This window comes from Desmodus rotundus, chromosome 3 (assembly GCF_022682495.2).
Source record: "Desmodus rotundus isolate HL8 chromosome 3, HLdesRot8A.1, whole genome shotgun sequence".
Lineage (NCBI taxonomy): Eukaryota > Metazoa > Chordata > Mammalia > Chiroptera > Phyllostomidae > Desmodus > Desmodus rotundus.
In genome coordinates, this window is record NC_071389.1 from 149,365,107 (window position 1) to 149,377,107 (window position 12,001).

Here is a 12,001-nt window from a genome sequence, read left to right on the forward strand (position 1 = left end):
TTTGAATTAGTGTTTCTGGATTCTCAGAGTATAATTTCAACAGTGGTTTTACAGGGTGGAAAGCAGTTCCATTTTTAATTTCTGAGGAAATTCCATACTGTTTTCCACAGTGGCTGCACCAGTCCTCATTCCCACCAACAGTGCACTAGGGTTCCCCTTTCTCCACAACTTCTCTAACACTTGTTGCTTGTTGATTTGTTTATGATGGCCATTCTGACCAGTGTGAAGTGGTATCTCATTGTGGTCTTAGTTTACATCCCTCTGATGGCTAGTGATGCTGAACATTGTCTCAAATATCTCTGGGTCCTCTGTATGCTCTCCTTGGAGAAGTATCTGTTTAGATCCTTTGCCCATTTTTAAATTGGGTTGTTTATCTTCCTAGAGTGGAGTAGTGTGAGTTCTTTTTATATTTTGGAGATCATTTCCTTGCCTGAGGTATCATTTGCAAATATATTTTCCCTTATGGTTGGTTCCCTGTTTATTTTACTGTTGTTTTCTTTAGCCATGTAGAAGATTTTATTTTGATGAAATCCCATTTGTTTATTCTTTTCTTTATGTGCCTGGCTTGTAGTTCTTCATAGTAATTTCTTACACTCTTTTGTATTTCTGTGGTATCAGTAATAATCTCTCCTCTTTCATTTTTGATTTTGTTTATTTGGGTCCTCTCTCTTTTTTTCTGGATTAGTCTGCTTAAAGTCTTGTCGATTTTGTTTATCTTTTCAAAGAACCAGCTTCTGTATTTATTGATCTTTTGCATTGTTCTTTTAGTCTCTATGCTGTTTAATTATGCTCTGATCTTGGTTTTTTCCTTCCTTCTACTTGCTCTGGGTTGTCCTTGTTCTTGTAGATGTAGGGTTATGTGGTTTATTTGAAATTTTCTATCATTTTAGTTAAGCCTGTATTGCCATGCACTTCCCTCTGAGGACTACCTTTGCTGTGTCTCATAAGTTATGGAGACTTATGTATTCATATTCATTGGTTTCCAATACCTTTTTGATTTTCTCCTTGATGTCATTATTAACCTATTCATTATTTAATAGCGTGCTGTTCAATCTCCATGAATTTGAGTGTTTTTGAGTGATTACTCTGAGGTTGGTTTCTGTTTTAGTCCCTGGGTGTATGAGAAAATGCTTGATATGATTTCAACTTTCTTGAATTTGTTGAGGCTTGTTTTATGTCCTATGATTTGTTCTATCTTTGAAAGTGTTCCATGTGCATTTGAAAAGAATGTGTATTTTGCTTCTTTGGGATGAAGTGTGCTATGTATATCTGCTAAGTTCATTTGATCTAGTGCATTGGTCAATGTGGCAATCTATCCATTTTTGACAGTGGGGTGTTAAAATCCCTTAGTATAAGTGTATTGCTGTTTACATAGTTTTGAAGTCATCCAAGATTTTGCTTATGTATTTGGGGGCTCCTATGTTGGGTGCATGTATGTTTACAATGGTTATGGCTTCTTGATGGATTCTTCCCTTGAGTATTATGAAGTGTAATTCAGTGTCTCTTTTTATGGCTTTTGTTTTGAAGTCTATTTTGTCTGATACAAGTATTGCTACCTCAGCTTTTTTTCCCTGTGCATTTGCTTTGGATATTTTTTTCCAACCCTTCACTTTCAGTCTGAGTAGGTCTTTTTTTCTGAGGTGGATCTTTCATAGGAAGTATATCTCTGGGTCATGTTTTTTTTTTCCATTCAGCTACCCTATGTCTTTTGATTGGAGCATTTAATCCATTAACTAATGTTAAGAATACCAACAAGTAGAAAAGAGGTAGGAGATCCTTTGGAGATGTACATCAATAACCATGATATTTCACCCAACTAGCGACATTTTTTAAAATGTGAAAAAGTGGTTAAGACTCTTACTAGAGGGGAAAAAGAATGTGAGCTGACTGCAGAAAGCAGAGCACTTATACTAGGTTAGTTGGTGAGATATAGTGAGAGTAGGGATAGCAACTTGGTGTAGTGTATGAGAGAATGAATTTAACCACACAGCAATAAGCTCAGGAAGATAGTAAAATGGACCAAGACCAGGAAAGTGTGCTGCGTGGGAATCGTAAAAACATTAATATGGAAAGGAATATATGATCTGAATAAAAAGAATAAGAAGTAAAAGATCAAGGGTAGTGTGTTATTGGAATACGAGTAAAGTGAAGGAAGAGAAATTAAAGTGCAATACGAAAGGGAGAATAAAGAAAATCAGTCAAACATTGAAATCAAACAGAAAAAAAAGAAAAGTAAATGGAAGGAAGAGAATAAAAGAATAAAATAATTATAATAAAATCATAATAATATAAAAAAATAAAAACGAAAAGTAAAAAATAAAATGCCAGTTCTATAGGACAGCAAAGTGAATTTTGTCTCAGCTGTTGGCATTAGCCTTTTGATCTCTCTCTGAATCTGCCTTTGATCTTTTTACAGCTCCAGATCCTATTGTCTTACACTTGGGAAAAAAAAGGGAAAAGAAAAAGCAAAAAAGCCTCTTGTTGACTTGAACCTAATGAGCAGGTTCCCCTGGTCTTCCTGAATGCTGCAGGCAAAAGGGGCTAGGCCTGATTTTTCTTTCCCTTCCTGTGGTTCTGTGTTGGGGGATTGGTCTGGGCTCCAATATTCACAGGTGTCCAGACTCCAGCCCAAGCCCTCTGAGTGCTGTGTGGCCCCCACTGTCCATGTGTGCCAGGCTGGTGCCTTTAATCTACCTCATTGTGTCACCCTTTGCTTAGTCTGGAGGTGCATCAAGTGGGAGCAACTCGCACCCCTCCTCCCTCTTTGCTGTTCTGGCCACTGCACATTAGAGTTCCTTAAACAGCGGCTGAGAGTCTTTTTTTGAGCAAATTCCCTTTGATTGGGCCAAGACAGCCCCACTTTCTGACCAGTCCTGAGACTATTTGGGCCAGCGTTTGTTGCAGTCCAACTTTTCTCCCATCTCCAGGTGTCACCTGACTCCCCAATTTCTCTGATACTGTCCCAGCCAACAATCACAGTTCCAGCTGGGGAATACCACCTCTGTGTGTTTCCCACTGTGTCTTTATCCTTCCCAGTGACTTGAAGCATCCAGGTGACTCCTGGTGTGGGACTGACTTCCCTGCTCTGGGAGGGGAGAGAGCTGTGAAGTTATAATCGCTGATCTGGCTCTCCTCCAAAATTCTTGCAGCAGCTGCCATCCCTGGTGCCAGGCCAGAGACCCCAGCAGTCATGGCCCTGGCCAGGGTCCCTGGGACTAACTTACTGTTCCTAAACAATCTCCTTATCATCTGTTTTTCAATGTCTTCTGCAATCTTTAGCTTCCAAATATCACATAAACTGGGATTCTGTTGGCTGTTCACTCTGTTCTTCAGAAGATTGGGTAGGTGTCCCAGTTGGGTGCACAAGCCAGAGGGTTCAGCTCCCACCTACCTCACTGCCATCTTGCATTCCCAGATTCTACTGTGAATACTTTAATCGTTTCTGTGATGCTTAAGAGTAGAAAACCTTTCTTAACTCCTCCTGATCATTTTAAATGATAACCCACACCAATGTTTCACAAAGTTATAAGATTACAGACTCTGTTGTTAAGTATTAAAACCCAAAACATGTATAAAGCTCAAAGCCTAGCCCATTGAATTTCTGAAGGTTTTTAATTACATCCGCAGGGTGTTTTGGGTCTACTGGTTAGTGAACTCTGGTATACTTTAGTAAACTAGTTTGTGGAAGTCCTCACACACACATAAATAGTTTATGTATTTTGAAAGCACAACTCTTGGGACTTTGTTTATTTTTAGTACTTCCTTCCATAGTTAAAATGTGTATTGAGATTATTTGTTGCCTTACGAATATTTACTAATTAATGCTACATCCTAAAAATTTAAAAATGTTTTATATAATTGCGTATAAAACATAATTGCATTAGTATCATACAATTATACAATTTTACTGTATTGCCAATACTTCAAATATTATGAATTGATAAGATTTATGCTTGTCTCACATTTTTATATTGTAATTGCAAAAGCTTCTTTCTTTTATTAATTAACCTTTGCATCAATAATACTATTTTCTTTATTTTTGTTAATTTCCATATATCTTTACTTTCTTTGTTTTCACACACTGAATTTTTCTTTTTTAACTATTAGGGTTTTGAATTTTACCTTTAACATCATATTCTCAGTCCTACTAATTTAATAGAGAGGGCACTTAGGGTGACTGTTGGAAAACATCAGGCAGATGACTTGTCTATTTGAGTACCAATGAATGATTTATCTGGTCCTCATGTTCATGTTAAATAGCCTGTAAAAATCCTGCACTGATTTCAGTAACGTCATGGCCTGAGTCTTTATGATTTCTGAATTCTATTTCTGATAATATGCTATGTCTAAAAATGTCACTCCATGCAGGGTAAAAGTAATCATCCCTAATAACCATGTCTTTAAAAAATTTTTATTGTTATTCAATTACAGTTGTATGCCTTTTCTCCCCATCCCTCCACCCCACCACAGCCGAACCCCCTCTCTCCCCCATCTCCACCCTCCCCCTTGATTTGGTCCATGTGTCCTTTAAAGTAGTTCCTGTAATCCTCTCTCCTCACTGTCCCCTCCCCACTCCCCCCTGGCTATTGTTAGATTGTTCTTAACTTCAATGTCTCTGGTTATATTTTGTTTACTTTTTTCTTTTGTTGATTATGTTCCAGTTAAAGGTGAGATTGTATGGTATTTGTAACTCACCATCTGGCTTATTTCACTTAGCATAATGCTCTCCAGTTCCATCCATGCTGTTGCAAAGGGTATAAGCTCCTTCATTCTCTCTGCTGCATAGAATTCCATTGTGTAAATATACCATAGTTTTTTGATCCACTCATTTGCTGATGGGCACTTAGGTTGCTTCCAGTACTTGGCTATTGTAAATTGTGCTGCTATGAACATTGGGGTGCACAGGTTCTTTTGGATTGGTGTTTCAGGGTTCTTAGGGTATAATCCCAGCAGCGGAATTGCTGGGTCAAAGGGCAGTTCCATTTTTAGTTTTCTGAGGAAATTCCATACTGTTTTCCACAGTGGCCTCACCAGTCTGCATTCCCACCAACAGTGCACTAGGGTTCCCTCTTCTCCGCATCCTCTCCAACATTTGTTTGTGTATTTGTTTATGTTGGCCACTCTGACTGGTGTGAGATGGTACCTCATTGTGGTTTGAATTTGCATCTCTCTGATGGCTAGTGATGCTGAGCATCTTTTCATATGTCTCTGGGCCCTCTGTATGTCTTCCTTGGAGAAGTGTCTGTTCAAGTCCTTTGCCCATTTTTTAATTGGGTTGTTTGTCTTCCTGGAGTGGAGTCGTGTGATTTCTTTATATATTTTGGAGATCAGGCCCTTGTCTGAGGTATCCTTGGCAAATATGTTTTCCCATACTGTTGGTTCTCTTTGTAATTTGGTGCTGTTTTCTTTAGCCATGCAGAAGCTTTTTATTTTGATGAGGTCCCATTTGTTTATTCTTTCCTTTATGTCCCTTGCTTTAAGGGACATGTCTGTGAGGATGTTGCTGCGTGGAAAGTCTGAGATTTTCCTGCCAATGTTTTCCTCAAGGACTTTTATGGTGTTACGGCTTATATTTAAGTCTTTTATCCATCTTGAGTTTATTTTCGTGTATGGCGTAAGTTGGTGATCGGGTTTCATTTTTTTGCACGTAGCTGTCCAGATCTCCCAACACCATCTGTTGAAGAGGCTGTTTTTGCTCCATTTTATGCTCCTGCCTCCTTTGTCAAATATTAATTGATCGTATAGGTTTGAGTTTATTTCTGGGCTCTCTATTTTCTTCCATTGGTCTATGTGCCTGTTTTTATGCCAGTACCAGGCTGTTTTGATTACAGTGGCCTTGTAATACAGTTTGATATCAGGTATTGTGATCCCTCCTGCTTTGTTCTTCTTTCTCAAAATTGCTGCAGCTATTCGAGGTCGTTTATGGTTCCATATGAATTTCTGCTATGTTTGTTCTATATCTGTGAAATATGTCATGGGTACTCTAATAGGGATTGCATTGAATCTATAAATTGCTTTGGGTAGTATGGCCATTTTGATGATGTTAACTCTTCCAATCCATGAACATGGTACAGGCTTCCATTTGTTTGTATCTTCCTTAATTTCTTTCTTCAGTGTTGTGTAGTTTTCTGACTACAGGTCTTTTACCTCCTTGGTTAGGTTTATTCCTAGGTACTTTATTTTTCTTGTTGCTATATCGAATGGGATTTTTTTCCTGATTTCCGTTTCTGCAGTTTCGTTGTTGGTGTAGAGGAATGCCTTTGATTTCTGGGTATTGACTCTGTATCCAGCTATTTTGCCAAATTCATTTATTAGGTCGAGTAGTTTTTGAGTGGAGTCTATAGGGTTTTCCATGTACACTATCATGTCGTCTGCGAACAGTGACAGTTTCATTTCCTCCTTTCCAATTTGGATGCCTTTTATTGCTTTTTCTTGTCTGATTGCTGTGGCTAGGACTTCCAATACTATGTTGAATAGGAGTGGTGAGAGAGGGCATCCTTGTCTTGTTCCTGATCTTAGTGGGAAAGCTCTAAGTTTTTGTCCATTGAGTGTGATGTTGGCTGTAGGTCTCTCATATATGGCCTTAATTATGTTGAGGACTGCTCCCTTTATTCCCACTTTGCTGAGTGTTTTTATCAGAAATGGATGCTGTACCTTATCGAATGCTTTTTCCGCATCTATTGATATGATCATGTGGTTTTTGTCTTTGCTGTTGTCGATGTGATGTATTATGTTTATTGATTTGCGAATATTGTACCATCCTTGCATCCCTGGGATGAATCCCACTTGGTCATGGTGGATGATCTTTTTAATATATTGCTGGATGCGGTTTGCTAATATTTTGTTGAGAATTTTAGCGTCTATGTTCATCAGCGATATTGGCCTGAAGTTTTCTTTCTTCGTTGTGTCTTTATCTGGTTTTGGGATTAGGATGATGTTGGCTTCATAAAAAGAGTCTGGGAGTCTTCCATCAGTTTGGATTTTTTCGAATAGTCTGTGAAGGATAGGGGTTAGTTCTTCCTTAAATGCTTTGTAGAAATCTCCTGTGAAACCATCTGGTCCAGGGCTTTTGTGTGATGGGAGTTTCTTGATGACTGCTTCAATTTCCTTTGCTGATATTGGTCTGTTCAGGTTTTCTGCTTCTTCTTCAGTCAGTTTTGGAAGATTATATTTTTCTAGAAATGTGTCCATTTCATCTAGGTTTTCAAATTTCTTAGCATACAGTTCTTCATAGTAATTTCTTACGATCCTTTGTATTTCTGTGATATCAGTTGTAATCTCTCCACTTTCATTTCTAATTCTGTTTATTTGGATCCTCTCTCTTTTCTTCTTGATAAGCCTACTTAAAGGCTTGTCGATTTTGTTTATCTTTTCAAAGAACCAGCTTCTGGATTCATTGATCCTTAGAATTGTGCTTGTAGTCTTTATGTCATTTAACTCTGCTCTGATCTTGGTTATTTCCTTCCTTCTGCTTGCTCTGGGCTGTCTTTGTTGTTGTTCCTCCAGTTCTTGTAGGCATAGGGTTAGGTTGTTTGTTTGAACTGTTTCTAACTTCTTAAGGTAGGCCTGTATTGCTATGAACTTCCCTCTCAGGACTGCCTTTGCTGTGTCCCATAGGTTTTGGGTTGTTGTGAGTTCGTTTTCATTTGTTTCCAGGAAGTTTTTGATTTCTTCCCTAATCTCGTTCTTGACCCATTCATTGTTTAATAGCATGCTATTCAGTCTCCATGTTTTTGAGTGTTTTGGGTTTTTACCCTTGGGGTTGGTTTCTAGTTTCAGACCCTTGTGGTCAGAGAAGATGCTTGATATGATTTCAATTTTCTTGAATTTGTTGAGGCTTGCTTTGTGCCCTATCATGTGGTCTATCTTTGAGAAAGTTCCATGGACACTTGAAAAGAATGTGTATTTTGCTTCTTTGGGATGAAAAGCTCTGTATATATCAGTTAAGTCCATTTCCTCTAGGGTATTGTTAAGTGACACAATATCTTTGTTGATCTTTTGTTTGGAAGAGCTGTGCATTTTTGATAGTGGGGTGTAAAATCCCCTACTATAATTGTGTTGCTGTCAATATCTTTCTTGAAATCCTCCAAGATTTTCTTTATGTATTTGGGTGCTCCTATGTTGGGTGCATATATATTTACAATGTTTATGTCTTCTTGGTGGATTCTTCCTTTGAGTATTATGAAGTGACCTTCTGGGTCTCTCTTTATGGCCCTTCTTTGGAAGTCTATTTTGTCTGATATGAGTATTGCTACCCCTGGTTTTTTTTCCTGTCCGTTTGCTTGGAAAATTTGTTTCCAGCCCTTCACTTTCAGTCTGTGTAAGTCTTTTGTCCTGAGATGGGTTTCTTGTAGGCAGCATATGTGTGGGTCATGTTTTCTTATCCATTCAGCTGTTCTATGTCTTTTGATTGGAGCATTTAATCCATTTACATTTAAGGTTATTAGCGATAGGTAGTTATTCATTGCCATTATTTCCTACCTGTGTTCCTCTGTCTTTCTCTTTTCCTTCCTTTCCTTAAAGCAGTCCCTTTAGCATCTCTTGCAGAGCTGGTTTGGTGGAGCTGTATTCTTTTAGACTTCTTTTGTCTGGGAAACTCTTTATTTGGTCTTCTATCTTGATTGAGAGCCTTGCTGGGTAAAGTAGCCTTGGTTGCAGGCCTCTGGTTCTCAGTACTTGGAATATTTTTTGCCATTCTCTTCTGGCTTGGAGCGTTTCCATTGAGAAGTCAGTTGCTAACCTTATTGGGGCTCCCTTGTATGTTACTTCCTTTTTCTCCCTTGCTGCCTTTAAGATCCTCTCTTTGTCTTGGAAATTTGCCATTTTAATTATGATGTGTCTTGCAGTGGGTCTCTTTGGGTTCCTCTTGTTTGGGACTCTCTGTGATTCCTGGATTTGGGTGACTTTTTCTCTCCTCAGATTAGGGAAATTTTCCATCATTACTTTTTCAAACAGGTTTTCTCTCCCTTGCTCTTCTTCTTCTCCTTCTGGTATTCCTATTATACGGATATTGTTACGTTTCATGTTGTCCTGCATTTCCCTTATTGCCTCTTCATTCTTTCTGAGCCTCTTTTCCTTTTCTTGCTCTTTCTGGGTGTTTTTTTCTACTTTGTCCTCCAGCTCGCTGATCCGATCTTCTGCTTCATCAAGTCTGCTTTTCATTCCTTCTCCTGTGTTCTTCAGTTCAGAAATTGTATTCTTCATTTCCTCTTGGTCCTTGTTGATAGTTTCTATTTCGTTTTTCATGTTGATATAGTTTGCAGTGAGTTCATTGTAGTTTCCTTGTCGTTTCTGGTAGTTCTCTTTGAGCTCAGTGAGCTTCCTGATGACCATTGCTTTGAGCTCGGTATCTGATAGTTGACTTGCCTCTTTTTCAGTTAGCATTCTTTCTGAGGCTTCCTCCTTTCCTTTCATTTGGGAATTGTTTCTTTGTCTTTCCATTCTTTGTGAGACTCTTCTTGTTAGCCTCTGCTTCTTAAATTCCTCTATTCTAACTCCCTGGGTTTATGGTATGAACTTCTATGGTAGAATGCCAATGGGATTCAGTGGTGCTGTCTCCTTAATCTCCTGTGGTCACTGGTATTGAGCTGACATTTATGGGTGTAACACGGTGTAACTCTAGCCTTTTGAGCACTCCAGGTTTAGTTGTCTCACCTGTGGGAAAAAGAGAAAGGGGGAAAGAAAAAAAAAGGAGAAATAAAAGGAAGGGAAGGAGAGAAAAAGGAAATAGAAAAGGAAAGGAAGGAAGGAAGAGGGAATAAAGAAAGATCGGAGGCAAGATAAGAAGGAATTTTAACAAAAATTAAAACATAGGAATAAATAAAAGAAGGCAGGAAGAAGGCTTAAAAAAGGTAAAGGATGGGTGGAAGAAGGAATGAAAAAAAAAGAAAGGAAGAAGGAATTTAGGGGGAAAGGAGGAAAGGGGAAAAAAAAATCTGCTGGCTTTAAACCGGTCAGGTTAGTTCTGCTGGTCGTCCTGTCTGTGGAACAGGAGGGGGTGGTTGGAAGGATTGGTTTCACCTTTCTCCCTTCCTGGGCCACACTCTTCGCTGTTGTTCAGCGTGCCGTTCAGTTCCTCATGGACCTTGTGCTCCCCATTAGGCCTTTAGTTCACCAGTTGTGCTGTCCTTGAGTTGCACCAATTAGGTGCAATTCACACTCTATCTTCTTGCTCTTTGCTGTCTTAGATGCTAGGGACTCTGGGTGCTGCTATGGGGTAGTTCAGCCCCCTACTGGGTTGTGTCTTTCTGGGGAATGCAGTCTCCCCTAGCCCTGCAGCTCCCCTCTGCTAGGTGTTCTGCCTTTGTCCTAGAGAGCTAGTAGGCCCTGCAGGGCTGTGTGTGCAGGTGTTAGGTAGGCGTTGTAGGTGTGGTCCCTGGCAGGCAGCCAGGCCGTTGATCAGCCAGTCCAGCAGCTTTGTGCTTGGGAAGGTCCGGTGGGCGGGGGCCGCCCTGGGACTGAGTCACACCCCACTCGGATCCATTGTTTTGGGCCTGTGGGTGGAGCAGCTAGCCTCTGCTCCAGATGCTCTCCCACCTGAGGTTTCAATTGTGGGCACCCTGCCAGGTTTTCATGCGTGGGCCCCCAGTTCGCTAATCTGTGTGCATGCAACCGGGCTTTAGGTGAGCGCTGGGCTCCGGGGCTGCTTATCCCGAGCTCCAGTCCAGGGGCTGAGGGGGGAGGGGCTCCAGGGGCCTCGGCTGCTGCCGAGAGTTCTCTAACCAACCCCTGAGTGCCTCTATTTTCTTTTTCTTTTTGAGAAATTCTTCCTATTCAAGCCCCCCTGGTCCAAACAAGCACCTGGCTGCTCACAGGTCAGCCTGGCCCTCTCCCAAGACTGCTGCAGCAGCCCTTGCGCCTGGGCTGGGGCTTCTGCCGCCCTTGACCCTGTGCGGGTCCCGGGTCCTGGGGACTTTACCATCCTTAAGCACTCTTCTTACCGTCAAATCTTTCAGTGTCCTCTGTCTTTGGTCTCTGATCTTCATATATGCTGGAAAACTGTTGGCTGTTCGCTCTGCTCCTCAGATCAGCTAGGTATTTCCCTGGCGTTGAGGGGAAGTGGACTCCACTCCCACCTATGTTGCCGCCATCTTCCCGAGAAAATAGAAGAAGCCATTTTTAATGGTAAAAATGGAGAATCCAAGCACTGAGAATTTAGATGAATATTAGGAAAAGTGCCCTGATGGTAAATTAAATGATCTTTTGTGTTCATGCATCACTTGTGAAAGAAGATGGGAAAGAGGCAGATGGATGAACATTAAATGAAGGTTTATTCTTAGAAGTATAGATCTATAATTAAGTACTTATAGAAAAAAAAATGGGTAAAGTTTTGAACAGAGCAAACATAAGTAAAACCACAATCTCCAATGTTAACAAGAATTCTGGAAAAGATATATTTTTAAAAATACTGTAACCATATAGACACTGAAAAACATTTTAGGGTATCATCAATATACCAGAAAATGGAAGACTATCTGGGAGATAGAGAGCATAATGTTTTAATTACCAAAAGTGTCAAAAGGGAGGATATTGGATCTTAGGAAACCAAAGACATGCCAGGTTATTCCCAAGGGAAACCTTAGATGTGCTCTAGGCTCAGCATCAACAAATAAAAAGAAAGTAATAGGTTATGGACTGATAGGTTCATAATCATCAGTGTTGTTTATTAAAGATGCTTTGTGGTGAGAGCATTGGGGTCTTACAGAAATATCAATGCCATACATGTGGTAACATTGAAATTTTATCCAAAAAACATTAAACAAGATATGTTATAATATTAAAGGATGGAAGTGGCAATGAAGATATAACACCTATATCCCAAGTAGCTTAAACATTCATAATGTAAAAACTAAAGGAAGGAGATACCAGGACAAATAGAATGACATTAGAAGTAGGAGACTTTTCCTCACGGAAAATCTCATTTTAATACTCTGTGCATATCCACTGGAATAAATAACTTTTCAGAATTCCTTGATGATAACTTTTATTTAGCTTTTGATTA

General features: G+C 39.8%; 1 protein-coding gene across 3 annotated transcripts in view; it reads right to left on the bottom strand.

Moving 5' to 3' along the window:
- Nucleotides 1–12,001, bottom strand: part of LOC112296808 (olfactory receptor 6C3) — a 107,180-nt gene that overhangs the window by 5,108 nt on the left and 90,071 nt on the right. The window lies entirely within an intron of this gene.